We start from the raw sequence: 12,814 nt of genomic DNA on the forward strand, positions 1-12,814 counted from the left end.
CATCCTTGCCAGGTGTGGATAATCCTTTAATCTCACCACTGGAAAGGCAGAGGCAGACGACTGCTGTCAGTTTGATGCTAGCTTTGTATTTATAGTGAGTTCAAGCTAACCACAACTACATAGTGAATCTGTGTTCTAACAAACAGACAAACAAACAAATAAAAACAGAACAAAAACCAAAGAATAAACAACAACTTCACCCCTTGATGCCATCTCCACAGCATGCCTTCACCTGCAAGGGCAGGTTCTGCACCAGCCAGCCTGAGGCAGGCTAGAATCTCACATCAAACACACAACCAGTAAAAGAGGTCCGCATGCCCAGATCACATGGCAAAAACACAAACAATATGAAAGACAAGATAATGTTTCCCCGCCAAATCCAGCAGTCTTACAGAAATGTTCTCCAGTAAGAATTACCTAGATGGGGATGAAGAGACGGCTCAGCTGTTAAAGGCTAAGCTCATAACCAAAAATATAAGAATCACCTAGATGAACCCTAGAACACAAAACTTAAAAGATCATAAACATAATTAAAAACATTCAAAGAGTTTAAAAAGGACACGAGCAAATGCTTCAGTGAACTTAAAGGATGAAATAAATTCTTAGTGAAGTCCAAGAAAACACAAGTGTAAGGCTGAACAGAATGATAAAGACAAATCAGGTTCAGAAAACTGAATTCAGTACAGAGATAGAAATACTGACGCTAACATGAGATGGAACTGAAAAATTCAATAGCCCATTTAGAGAACTCTAGGGAAAGCCTTATCAGTAGAATGGATGAAGGAGAAGGCAGACTATCAGGGCTAAAGTACAGGAACTGGACCATTCAAACAAATAATATAAAAGACAAAACAAAAAACCATAGAAGAGAAATGCAGGAAATTTGAGACACAATGAAAAGACCAAATCTGCTCTTGCTCTCTTGCCTTCTTGCTCTAGCTCTGTCCTCTCGCTGCTCCCCGATCTCTCCCAGTCCCCTTCCCCCCCTCCACGTGCTCATGGCTGGTCTCTACTCCTCTACACTCTCTCTCTCTCTCTCTCTCTCTCTCTCTCTCTCTCTCTCTCTCTTTGCCTTTCTCTATCTCTACAACTCCAACCCTCTCAACTCCCCTCCCCATGCCCTGAATAAACTCTATTCTACACAAGAAAAAAAAAAAAAAAAGACTAAATCTTTGAATTATAAGCATAAAAGAAGGAGGAGGAAGAGGAGGAGGAGGAAGAAGGAGGAAGAGGAGCAGCAGCAGTATCATCATCATCATCATCATCATCATCATCTCAGGTCAATGGCATAGACCAGATCTTCAATAGGATCAGAGAAGAAAACTCCCCCTACTTAAGGAAAGACATACAAGAAGCCAACAATACCATAGACAGGAGTAGAAAGGAAACTCCACACAGCATATTACAGTCAGAAAACTTCAAGAGAAAACCCACAAGCACACATGAAAGAACATGCACTAGACTAACAGCTGATGTCTTAATAGAAACTTTAAAAGCTACAAGAGCCTGGAGAAATGTGCTTGAATTCTAAAAAAAAAAAAAAAAAGCACAAATGCCAACCTAGACTACTGTGCCCAAAAAAACTACCTGCCATAGTTGAAGGAAAAAGAAAAACTTTCCATGACACAGACTAAAAGAATTCATGTCCACCACACCAGCTCTACAGAGAATACTGGGATTGATACTCTAGGGTGCAGAGGGGAGTAAGCATAGCCAGAAGACCACAGAAAGGAAACAAATGAAGCGCAATCACTGAAACACAAAACAGGATTAGGGACAGAAACAGCAAAACAACAACATAGCCAGGCGGGTGGTGGCGCAAACCCCAACATAGTGGCAGCCGACACACACTGTCAATAACTTTATATATTAATGGCCTCAACTCCCCAACTAAAAAAAACATAAATATAGCTCTCTTCCTTAACAACAAAGTTTCTTTTTACAATATATGGGAAAGATGGAAAGGAACTACTATAGAAATCTACAACTGGAGAGATGGCTTAATGGTTAAGAGCACTGGCTGTTCTTCCTTTGGACCCCAGTTCAATTCCCAGTACCTGCACAGCAGCTCTCAATGGTCCGTAACTGCAGCTCCAGTAAATCCAGCAGCACTCTCTTCTGGCATACATAAATGCAAACAAAACGCTCAAACACAAAATAAAAACAAAACTTTTTTATTTTTAAATTTTTATTTTTTTAACATTTTACTTTTATTTATGCATATGTATGTGTTAGCAGGCACATGTACTTGCAGGTGCCTGAGGAGGCCAGAAGAGAGCATCAAATCTCCAGGAACTGAGTTCCAGGCAGTTGTGATCTGCCTGATGTGGGTTCAAGAATGGAAACCAGGTCCTCTGCAAGAGCAGCAGGTGCTTTTAACTACTGAGCTGCTTCTGCATTTCCTTAAATAGATCTTAAAAAAATATAAAAATAAAAAAAAAAAGGAAGGAAGGAAGGAAGGAAGGAAGGAAAGGAAATCTGAGGGGTGTAGTGACACACACCTTTAATCACAACAGAGGCAGGTAAATCTCTGCGTTCAAAGCCAGCATGGTTTATTCAGTGAGACTCAGTCTCAGAACACAAAACAAACCAAACAACCAGATAGAAAAATAAATCCACGACTGGTCGAAATGCAGAGAACAACTGACTGTGTGTGCTCTACCCCTGTTAATACATCTACAATCCGACTTCTACACTCAAGACTAAAGGGACATCACCAAAGACAGGGCAGATAAACTAAGAGCCAGATGGCCAAGATCCTGCTGCTAGACAGGATCTTCTAGACAGGGAAGGTGAACCCATGAAATCCCAATAATTGTGATTATGTTTAGCCCAGGGAGAAGCACTATTTGGAGGTGTGACCTTGTTGGAGTGGCCTTGTTAGAAGAAGTATGTCGCTGTGAAGATGACCTTTGAGACCCTCCTCCTAGCTGCCTGGAAACAGTCTGCTCCTGGCTTCCTCTGGATGAAAACATAGAACTCTTAGCTCCTCTATTAAGTACAATGGCTGCCTGGACTCTGCCATGCTTCCTGCCATGATGATAATGGACTGAACCTCTGAACCTGTAAGTCAGCCCCAATTAAATGTTGTCCTTTATAAGAGTTGCCTTGGTCATGGTGTCTCTTCACAGCAGTAAAATCCTAACTAAGACAACATGCGTAATGACAACAGCAGCTGACATGTCAGATAGGGGAAATCTCACAAGACCCACACTAGATGAAGAGCTACAGGAAATCAGTGGCTGCTGAAGGAAGAACATTCCGTTTTCTCTAGGGACAAACTTCCTGATAAGTTATTCAATTCAAAATAATCAGCCCCAAACACATATACATATGGATAACACTAACTGGACTACCGAGGTTGTGTGCGTATATGGATAGCTGTAATAGATGATGATTATACAGGAGAACATAAAGTTTAGAAGGAGTTGTGAGAAGACACGTGAGCTGGAGGGAGAAGAGGAACAAGTGGATATTATGTAAATACAATACTAGTGTATGAAATTCTTATACATTTAAATATTTAAGTTTAAAGCACACAAAATCCTTGTTCATATTGTTTACAGTTCTCTTAGCTACAGTTGGGCCTGGGATATTAAAGAATATCAATACATGGCCTCAGTCCAAAAGATCATTTTAATTGTTTGGGGCAGGGCTTGAGCATTTTTTTAAAAAGTCTTTGGGTAATTCTTAACCAGGGCTAAGAAGCATTGGTCTTCAGCAGTGTCCCCTTCCTCCAATAAGGGAAGAGACACAGAAAATTTAAGTCATCTGACTAAGTTCATGCACCTGAATGTGTATGGGGCTAAGACTACTGTTTAGACACCAAGCCCAGATTCTGGAAGATATTCCAGGCCCCTGGGCTACATTCCATACTTCCATCTATAAGAAACACAATTATGTAATGTCTTGGCTCTTAAGTTCTGTCAGGCTTAAAGCCTGAATTAATCTAATCATGAAACCATTGACTTAAGCATCCTCCCAAGTATCTAGGATAATGGATGTGGGTTTCACTGCTGTCTCCTGGGGGCCCTTAACAAAGCAAAGGATCCCTAGAGACACCCTGAGAAGCCAAATAAACAAACCACACGGAACAAGCAGGCCTTTTAAAAACTAGCTCACAGATTATTCCTACACAAATGAAAATCCGGCATCTCGCTACAAGGAGAAACAGTTCCAGAAGCTGCCTTCCTTCCTACGTAAGCAAAAGACGGGAGTGAGAGTGAGGGTCAAAGGCAGCTGTTGAGGCATACCCATAGATCTTCATTTAACAGGAAATACACTTGCTTCTCCTTGGCCCTGGATAAGGTCAACCACACCCCTCATCACAGACCTACCCTTTGGCTGTGTCATCCCTGGGCTCTGGCAGCAGGTACGAAACTGACTTGTAGAGACTGCCAAGTAGGAAATCCGAGTCTGCTCTATGTGCTCACTATTCATTCCAGGGTCTTGATACGGATAACTGCTAGGATAGAGCAATCCCCATGGACAGATCTTGTTAATTACAGACTCCCAACCAACAGGGAGCTTTCTAACATAGGCTTTATCTAAAGCATCTCTAGTGCCAGATGCACAACCTTCTACCTTCCACTCTTGAAGGACGCAGCTCAAGACATTAGGGAAGCTACTGTTGGCAAGGCCTGGTACGAAGCTTGGAAGAGCTCCGGGTTCCTACCAGCTAAAGGCAGAATCCCTGAAAACAAACCGTTCCTTTCTACAGTCTGAATGGACAAACAAAAGCCCTGAAGGCAGTGCTTCATTCACACCTGCCAGTTACTGAGTGTTTTCCCTATGTCAGGTACCAGAATAAGCACTTTATCCAGTCATTATTTTATATTATGTTCCAACACTTATAAGCTAGGCAGCGTGATCCTTGCCACCACCCCTCCCCACGTTGACAGGTGAAGATACTGAGGCACAGCTTGATTTTGTAATTTAACAAAGACCACACAGCAAATAGCAGAGCCAAGATTTAAAGGTTAGCATTCTGCATCCAGATCTTGGACAAGTCTCTCTCTCTCTCTCTTTTTTTTTTTTTTTTCCCAGAGCTGAGGACAGAACCCAGGGCTTTGTACTTGCTAGGCAAGCGCTCTACCACTGAGCTAAATCTCCAACCCCTTTTGTTATTCTGTCTTTTTTTTTTTTTTTTTTTTTTTTTTTTTTTATTGGACAAGTCTCTATTAACAATTTTTACTGTTTGATGCCAACTGATCATTAACTCTTTTTTATTTTTTCAGGTTTGGTTTCTGTGATGGTTTGGATGAAAATGGCCTATATTTGAATACTTGGCCCCCATTGGTGGAACCGTTTTGAAAAGATCATGGGGGTATGGCCTTGTTGGAAGAGGCCTATCATTGGGGCTTGGAGGTTACAAAAGCCCACATCATTCCCAGTAAGCTCACTCTGACTCTTGGTTGTGACTCAAAATGTGAGCTCTCAGCTGCTGGTCTAGTACTATGCCTGCCTGATTGCTGCCGTGCTCCCTGCCATGATGGTTACAAACTCTAACCCTCGGAAACTATAGACCCAAATAAACTCTTTCTTTTAGAAGTTGTCCTGCTCATGGTGTCTTATCACAGCACTGGAAAAGTAACTAAGACGTTTCTAAAGTCTATTACAAATTTCATGATCGGCAAATTTTGAAAACAGAAAAGCAATATATAAAGCTTTGACTACTATTACAGAGAACATACCAACACCTACCTGGGGTTGCTGAAAAGCAATCTACCTGTGGGAGTCTAAGGTATCAAGTACGTTCTGGTCCACCCAGGTTCACACTATCAACACAGTGACTTTAAAGCATCAGCACCTTCTAAGGCTGAAGACTGTCAGGAGGAGCTCTGCCCCACTCTCACCTCACCCCAGCTTCTTGACTGGAAAAAAAAACCCCAATAACCTGATCTCTCTACGCTTCCTGCCAAGTTTTAGAGATTAATGTACAATGTCTCTACCACTAAGACCTTATAATTTTTAAGAAAGCACTCAATTTTCTTTTTTGATACTGAATATCAAAATTAGGTTCTCCTACATGCTAGACAAAAACTCTACCAGGCTCATTCACTTTTTTTTGTTGTTGTTGTTCCTTTGTTGTTTTAATTTTTTTTTTTTTTTTTTTTTTTTTTTTTTTTTGGTTTTTCGAGACAGGGTGTCTCTGTGTAGCCTTGGCTGTCCTGGAATTCACTCAGTAGACCAGGCTGGCCTGGAACTCAGAAATCCGCCTGCCTCTGCCTCCCAAGTGCTAGGATTAAAGGCTTGCGCCACCACTGCCCGGATGTTTTGTTGTTTTCAATACAGGGTTTCTCTGTGTAGCCCTGGCTGCCCTGGAATCTGCAGACTCTGGCCTTGAACTTACAGAGATCTGCCTGCCTCTGCCTCTAGTGCAGGGACTAAAGGGATGCTCACCACCATGCCCAGCAGGCTCATTCACTTTTAACCATGAACTGAAACACAAGGTATAAAAATACAGAAGCACCATAAGGATAAACTGTCACTTCTAACAAACTGTTTTAAACAAATGCTACTTCTTGAAAAAATTATCACAATTATGATTTAATAAGAAACTGACACTATTTCAAATCTTAAATTATGGTTAGAATTGGGAAGCAATTTCACAATATGTTTATGATCTACTTATAATTTTCCTTATCCTAATTTATTGGATTTCTAAGGTTGTCAGCCATCATACTGATAATTCCCACAAATGACAGCTATTTCCCTAAAAGTTGAGACAGCATCTTCCCTAAGATACTACAAAATATATAACAAAAGGTCTTAATGAGTCACAAGATGAAGTGTAAAGAATGGTTGTATTAGGAACTGAAAACTTCAGATTGTAGACTATGGGCATTAGATGGAAAATTGACAGTTAAAGCTTGGGGGAAGCCATTCTATACTTAGGAAGTTAGTATATTTAAATTTTATGAGTGTGTGTGTGTAAGATGTGTGTAGAGACAGCAAGCATATGGAGGTGACTTTGTGGAGTCAGTCTTTCCTTTCACCATTACATGTGCTCCAGGGATCAAACTCAGATCATTATCTTTGCAGCAAAAGCTGCAAAGCTTTTACCCACTAAGCCAACTAGTCGGCCACAGAAAACTAATCTTAATTTATTATTTTAAGACAAAAAGTAACCTACACATAAATAGTTAGGGAGTCTAACAGCTCTATACTACACAGTCCCATATTAGGTTTGATAGCATAGTGTGCCAAGTACTGTAATTAATGTTTACAGGGAAGGCAACTCAGCCTGCAAAGAAGGCACATTTCCTTCAGTGCACCCCTATAGCTAGCAACAATAAATATTTACTTAGGACTAATAACATGTCGAACTCCTTTTGGTGTTAAAAGAAACACAGAACTTTTCCAAAAGAGAATTACATTCTACTTGTGGGAGGCAGGGGATCAAACCTAGAGCATGGGTTCTACTACTGAGTTATATACCCAGTTCAAAGCAATTCATTTTTCTATTCAAGATATCCTTATATACCAATTAATTTTATATGAATAAACATGAAATGAAAGTAATGACAAAAATTATAGGTTACTGTTATAAATACAATGAAATTAAGCACTATAGCTAAAGTTTTGTTGTTTTTGTTTTTTCATATAAGTAAACCCCGGTGGGGGTGTGGTAGTAACATACCTTTAATCCCAGCAGATCTCTGAGTTCCAGGCCAGCCTGATCTACAAAGCAAGTTCCAGTAGAGCCAGGGCTACACAGGAAAACCTTGTCTCTTCAATCTGGGCAAGTTTTTGTGTGCCTGTTCTCAAGTAGCCTGCCTCTTAGAAGGGGAAAGGGAATTTCTCAGAGTAGATAACATCTTTTCTTTTTTTCTTTTTTTTCGAGACAGGGTTTCTCTGTGTAGCCCTGGCTATCCTGGAACTCACTCTGTAGACCAGGCTGGCCTCGAACTCAGAAATCCGCCTGCCTCTGCCTCCCAAGTTCCCAAGTGCTGGGATTAAAGGTGTGTGCCACCACCGCCCGATGATAACATCTTTTCTGCATTAAAGCTGTAGTATTATTAATTTGTGGACTTAAGAGGGCCCCTCCCCTCCCTAGTGCACTCTTCCGAGATGGTCTCATGTAGCCCAAGTTGGTCTCAAACTTGCTATATAGGCAAGAATACCTTAAACTCTTGATTCTCCTGAGTCCTTTCTGAGGAACTGTTTCCTTTCTTCTTGCTTATTCAGGCTTGTCACCCTCCCCCCAAAACCCAGCAAACAACAAACAACCAAACAAAAACAAAACCTTCTCTTTCCTATTGTCCTCACTTCCCGCCAGGGTTTGACCATCCTCATTATCAGTCAAGCAGAGAGACAGGCCCAGCTCCCTGCTTCTGGGAAGCTCACATGTGATACCACCTGGAGTTATTACTTGCATAGTTATATCACCAGATTCCAAGGTTTAGCAAAGGCTTTGTACTTCTAGAAGCTACCAGCATCTGTTATACCGCACGCACCAAAAATGTCTGTTGTATGATGAGATCATTTTAGCAAGCTCTTTTTAAATTCCATAAATATTTTAGTATAAATCTTCAAGATGGACTCATCTTCTTTGCTTTTTAAAATACAAAGGCAATACACATACAATGTAAAAATAATATACAAGTATATAAGGGTATAAATTTTAAAATTCAGTTCTCCAGCCTCTTACATCCCAGTTTTTGAAATGACTATAATGGTGTTATATGTATTTTTCCAGAACTGACCCATGCCAGTAACACATATAATTTGTCTGTCTGTCTGTCTGTCTGTCTTCCTCTGTCCTTTGCTTCCTCCATCTCTCCCTTTCTGGAACAAGTTCTTTGACATTTTCTGACTAGTTTTTCAACATTCTTGTCTAACAGCTCTCAAAGTGTGGCCCTCAGGCTAGGAAAACCAACATGATCTGGTAATGGATTAGAACTGCCAGTTCTCAGGCCCCTCCTAAGACCTCTACTGAATCAGAAACTCTGGAGGCAAGCCAAGCACCATACTAATAAGGAGCTGTCTAGTTGACTGACTGATATACAGTAAAGGTTAAGAACTATTGTTCTGATAGAATTAAGCCAGCCTTTTTGCTTCTGTTCTTTTCCCTTCTAGCCACCACAGACACTGTTACCTTGTCTCAGTTTTATCACCCAAACTTCAAAATGCTTCCCTTGTCCTTTCAATTCTGACACTAACAATCCGTCAAGCTCTGAAAATCCTAATTCTCCCCCAAAGTAGACTCACTGCTGTAGTGTTCCATATTCCTCCTCCTGACTTCTTCCCCAACTCCCATGCCACATGCAATCCCTCAACCATCTACCCTGACATTATCTACACATGGTCTTCAGTGGTCAAGAAAAGGTATCCTCTCCCTAATAGACCAGATGCTTCTTAGTATCGCCTTTACTCCTTGATCTAAACACATTCCTGGAATTTTAAGAGTTTCTGGTTAATATCTTCATGCAGAGAAGAAACATTGGTAACTTAATAAAGACAGGAAGGAAGGAAGGAAGGAAGGAAGGAAGGAAGGGAGGAAGGAAGGAAGGAAGGAAGTTTCTGAGAATAATCTTCAAGGCCTCATACACTAGTCAACTTCTCTACCACTGAGCTACCAGCTTAGCCCAGGCAAATTCTTAATGAACAAAAAGTCTGGAATGTCAAGCTGAAGCCCCAGTTATATGACCTTGGACAAACTCAGTTCTCAGGAAGCTACCTACCAAAGGGAGGAGGTTAGGCCACTGATTGCTTTCAGATTGAATAGAATTTTATGGTGTTTTCCAAACTGGGTGTGGGAGGCACATGCCTGTAAGCCCAGCACTTAGAGGCAGGAGGATCAGGAGTTGCAGGCCAGCCCAGACACAAGAAAAGAAAAAAAGAAAAAAAAATCCCATATTGGAATATCATTTCCTTATATTATTATTTTGCTTTGCTTATAATCTAATGAGTGTTCCCCAGTTAGCTAGGAAACTGCTTGAAAAGGAACCATGTTTTATTTTCTAAATTTTCCACAATACTCATTACCATGCCTTATACACAATGATAGTTCACGTAATATCAGAAAATCATTTCAAAAAGCTCTTCAAGAAGCTTTATTAGGGCCTTTTAGCAGGGAAAGTGCTTGCCTGGAACCCTGAATCCAATCCCTGAGGCCCATATAAAGGTGAGTAGTTAGAATTGACGACTCCACAAAGTTGTACTCTGATTTCTACATGCATAGCATACCATATGTGCCCCCACCAATAATGTGGTGGTTTGTGCCTGAAATCTTAGTATTTAAGAGGTTGAGGTCAAAAGATCATGAGTTTGAGGATAGACTGGCCTACAAAGTGAGGCTCTGCATAATAATAATAATAATAACTGAACTGGCAAAATGGCTCAGTTGGTAAAGGTACTTTCCCCCAATCCTGATGACCTTAATTTAACCTCCAGGACCCTAATAGTAGAAGAACTAACTGTTCCAAAATTGTCCTCTGACCTCTAAAAGTGCCCTAATACATTCACAGGCATAGACACAGCCACACCCACGTATAGATAAATAAATCTAAAAAACAAACCAAACAAAAGCAGTAACAATGAACAAAGCTTCATTAATGAAGAAAACCTATGTACATATCTGATGTCCCAAAAGGCCATTCTGAATATTATTAATTTTTTTTACAAATATCACATATTGATAGACAATAAAAACTATGATCACTCTGATGTCACCTGGGGTAATAAGCCATACAAAGTAAAAGAATGAGAAACTGTATCTCACATGAATTTCTGTGCAGACTAAAATGTCATAAGCCTCAGGCACTCCTATTGCCACATAAAAATAAAACCTCCCCGGTAGGCTAAATAAAGAAGCATATGCTCCCTCCACTGTTAGGGAGACTTCTAGATGCAAGACCATTACCTGCACATTTCCAACTGCAAAAGGGTAGACTAAGGCTGACACGGGATAATCAGAAGAGAAATCTAAAGGGAGAGACAGCAAAGAGGAAGTGGAGGACAAGAGGGCGAACTGAATAGCAACAGAACATCACCCTCTGAGGGACAGCAAGGAGCAGTGGGGAGTCGGTATTTACCCAGGGTCTACCAGGACCCAGGCATTTGGGTGTAAAATATTACTGAGGACAAGATCCAGGCCTGCAGCCTGATGTGTATTATTTAATTCTAGTTAGGAAAATTAGGCAGGGAAGGTGAAGTTTTGTGGAGCCTTTGAAGTGTGGAGGAGGATTTGCTAAGGGAGGAAAAGGCAGTCTGAGCTAGTTATTTTGGGGGGCAAAAATCAACACATTTTTTATAACTGTTCATTTGGAACTCAAATCAAAGGAGGTGTCTTAGATTCTGCACCACTGTGTCAAAGCTTTCTCTTTTTATCTTAAAGCCTGAAACTGCTCAAGACCAGCTTTGGAGCAGAGCCAGAAAGTCCCAAAAGGAGGTGAGTACTGGCTAAAATCTGCTCTGTCACCTCCACAAGTCCAGCCAGCCCAGCTAGCCTAGACCTAGCAGCTAGAAAAGAAATGCTAATTATACCTTGGGGGCTGGGAGGGTGAGGCTGGGGGAGAGGGAGGGGGAGGGGGGTTGACGCAGGCAAAGCTTACTGCGTTCTGTCAGGGAGCCACCAGGGGAGAGCCTCTCTGCTTAAGCCCTAAAGCTCCAAGTCTACCTGTGACAGGCAGGCAAGCTCTGAAGGGGGAAAAACCGGCTTCAAGAAAAAGAAGGGGGAAAACACTGGATGGGGAAGCAGTGAGGCACAAAGGTGAACCGACCTTAATAAAACGTTTAGCAAGATCCCTGGCACACAGCGAGTATTTGGGAGGGAGCCAGCTCACATTAACATCACGATTGTTATCATAACAGCACTTCACTGTACTGACCAGAAGATAATTCCATTCGTAGCCCACTTTTACGTCTTTGAAGCAACTCTAGATAAATGACTAGTGTGTTTCCAAAAAATTTAAAGATACATCAAATCCCACCAGCTCTGACCGTGAAAGTCCCGACGCCTCTGAGTTAGAGCTGGCCATGTCACTTGTCAGTTGCATGACCTTGGACTCAGCATTTCACCTCTCCGTGCCTCAGTTTCCTTGGCTACAAAGTGGGTTTTACACAAACCGGGGTAGTGGGGTCCCAGGAGAGAGGGATACCTCTATGGCCTTGGGAAGAAACCCACAGAAGGCGAGTCCAGGCCCCTGTCAAAACTCTCTGGGCTGTGAGGGGCAGTGGGGTAGGTGGATGCTCAGCTCTAGGAGATCCGAGCTCCGCCATGAGAGGCGGAAAGAGAGTGACAGCTTCAGGGGGTCCCAGAAACGGAGGGTGCAGACCTCTGAAGCGAGGCTAGACCCCAAAAGGACACACGCTGCTCCCCCCACCCCCCGCTAGGTACCGGCAGGGGCGCGGGAGGCCAGGCTGAAGGCGCTACGCGCGGGGAGCTCAGAGAAGGCCGACCGCGAGGACCCGGGGCTTGCCGTATGGCTCTGGGTCCGCAGCGCAACGACACCCGGGCGTACCGAACCGCGCGCCCTCCGCCCGCAGTGGTAGAGGCGCTCACTCACCCGAAGCGCTAGCGCGGGCCGTCAATCTACAGCAGCAGCAGCACCAGCAGCAGCAGCAGCACCAGCAAGAGGGGCGGGGGGGTGGGGGTGGGGGAAGGCGCTGCGCTGCGCCGCGCAGGCGCACTGAGGATGCCGGGGGTTTACCCATGCGCAAAGCGTCTGCTTACACTAGGAACTACAAAAAAAGATGGTGGCCAAGCCTGCAAAGCCTAGCAGCGCCATCTTGACTGTAGTTTTTCTTCTTGCGGTGTCCCGGAGGCTGCTGCTCAGAACTGCTTGGAGGGGATATGAAATGGTCACTC

General features: G+C 42.6%; 1 protein-coding gene across 12 annotated transcripts in view; it reads right to left on the reverse strand.

The window, feature by feature from the left end:
- Positions 1–12,614, reverse strand: part of LOC117702995 (protein NDRG3) — a 63,995-nt gene extending 51,381 nt beyond the window's left edge. For 4 of the 12 annotated variants that reach the window (XM_034494356.2, XM_034494354.2, XM_034494353.2 and 1 more), the window contains exon 1: positions 12,513–12,598. The gene's annotated coding sequence lies outside the window, so the exon portion shown is untranslated. The other 8 variants (XM_034494355.1, XM_076930130.1, XM_076930126.1 and 5 more) reach the window with 8 other exon arrangements.
- Positions 12,615–12,814: the final 200 nt, after the last annotated feature.

This window comes from Arvicanthis niloticus, chromosome 2 (genome assembly GCF_011762505.2).
Source record: "Arvicanthis niloticus isolate mArvNil1 chromosome 2, mArvNil1.pat.X, whole genome shotgun sequence".
Classification (NCBI taxonomy): Eukaryota; Metazoa; Chordata; class Mammalia; order Rodentia; family Muridae; genus Arvicanthis; species Arvicanthis niloticus.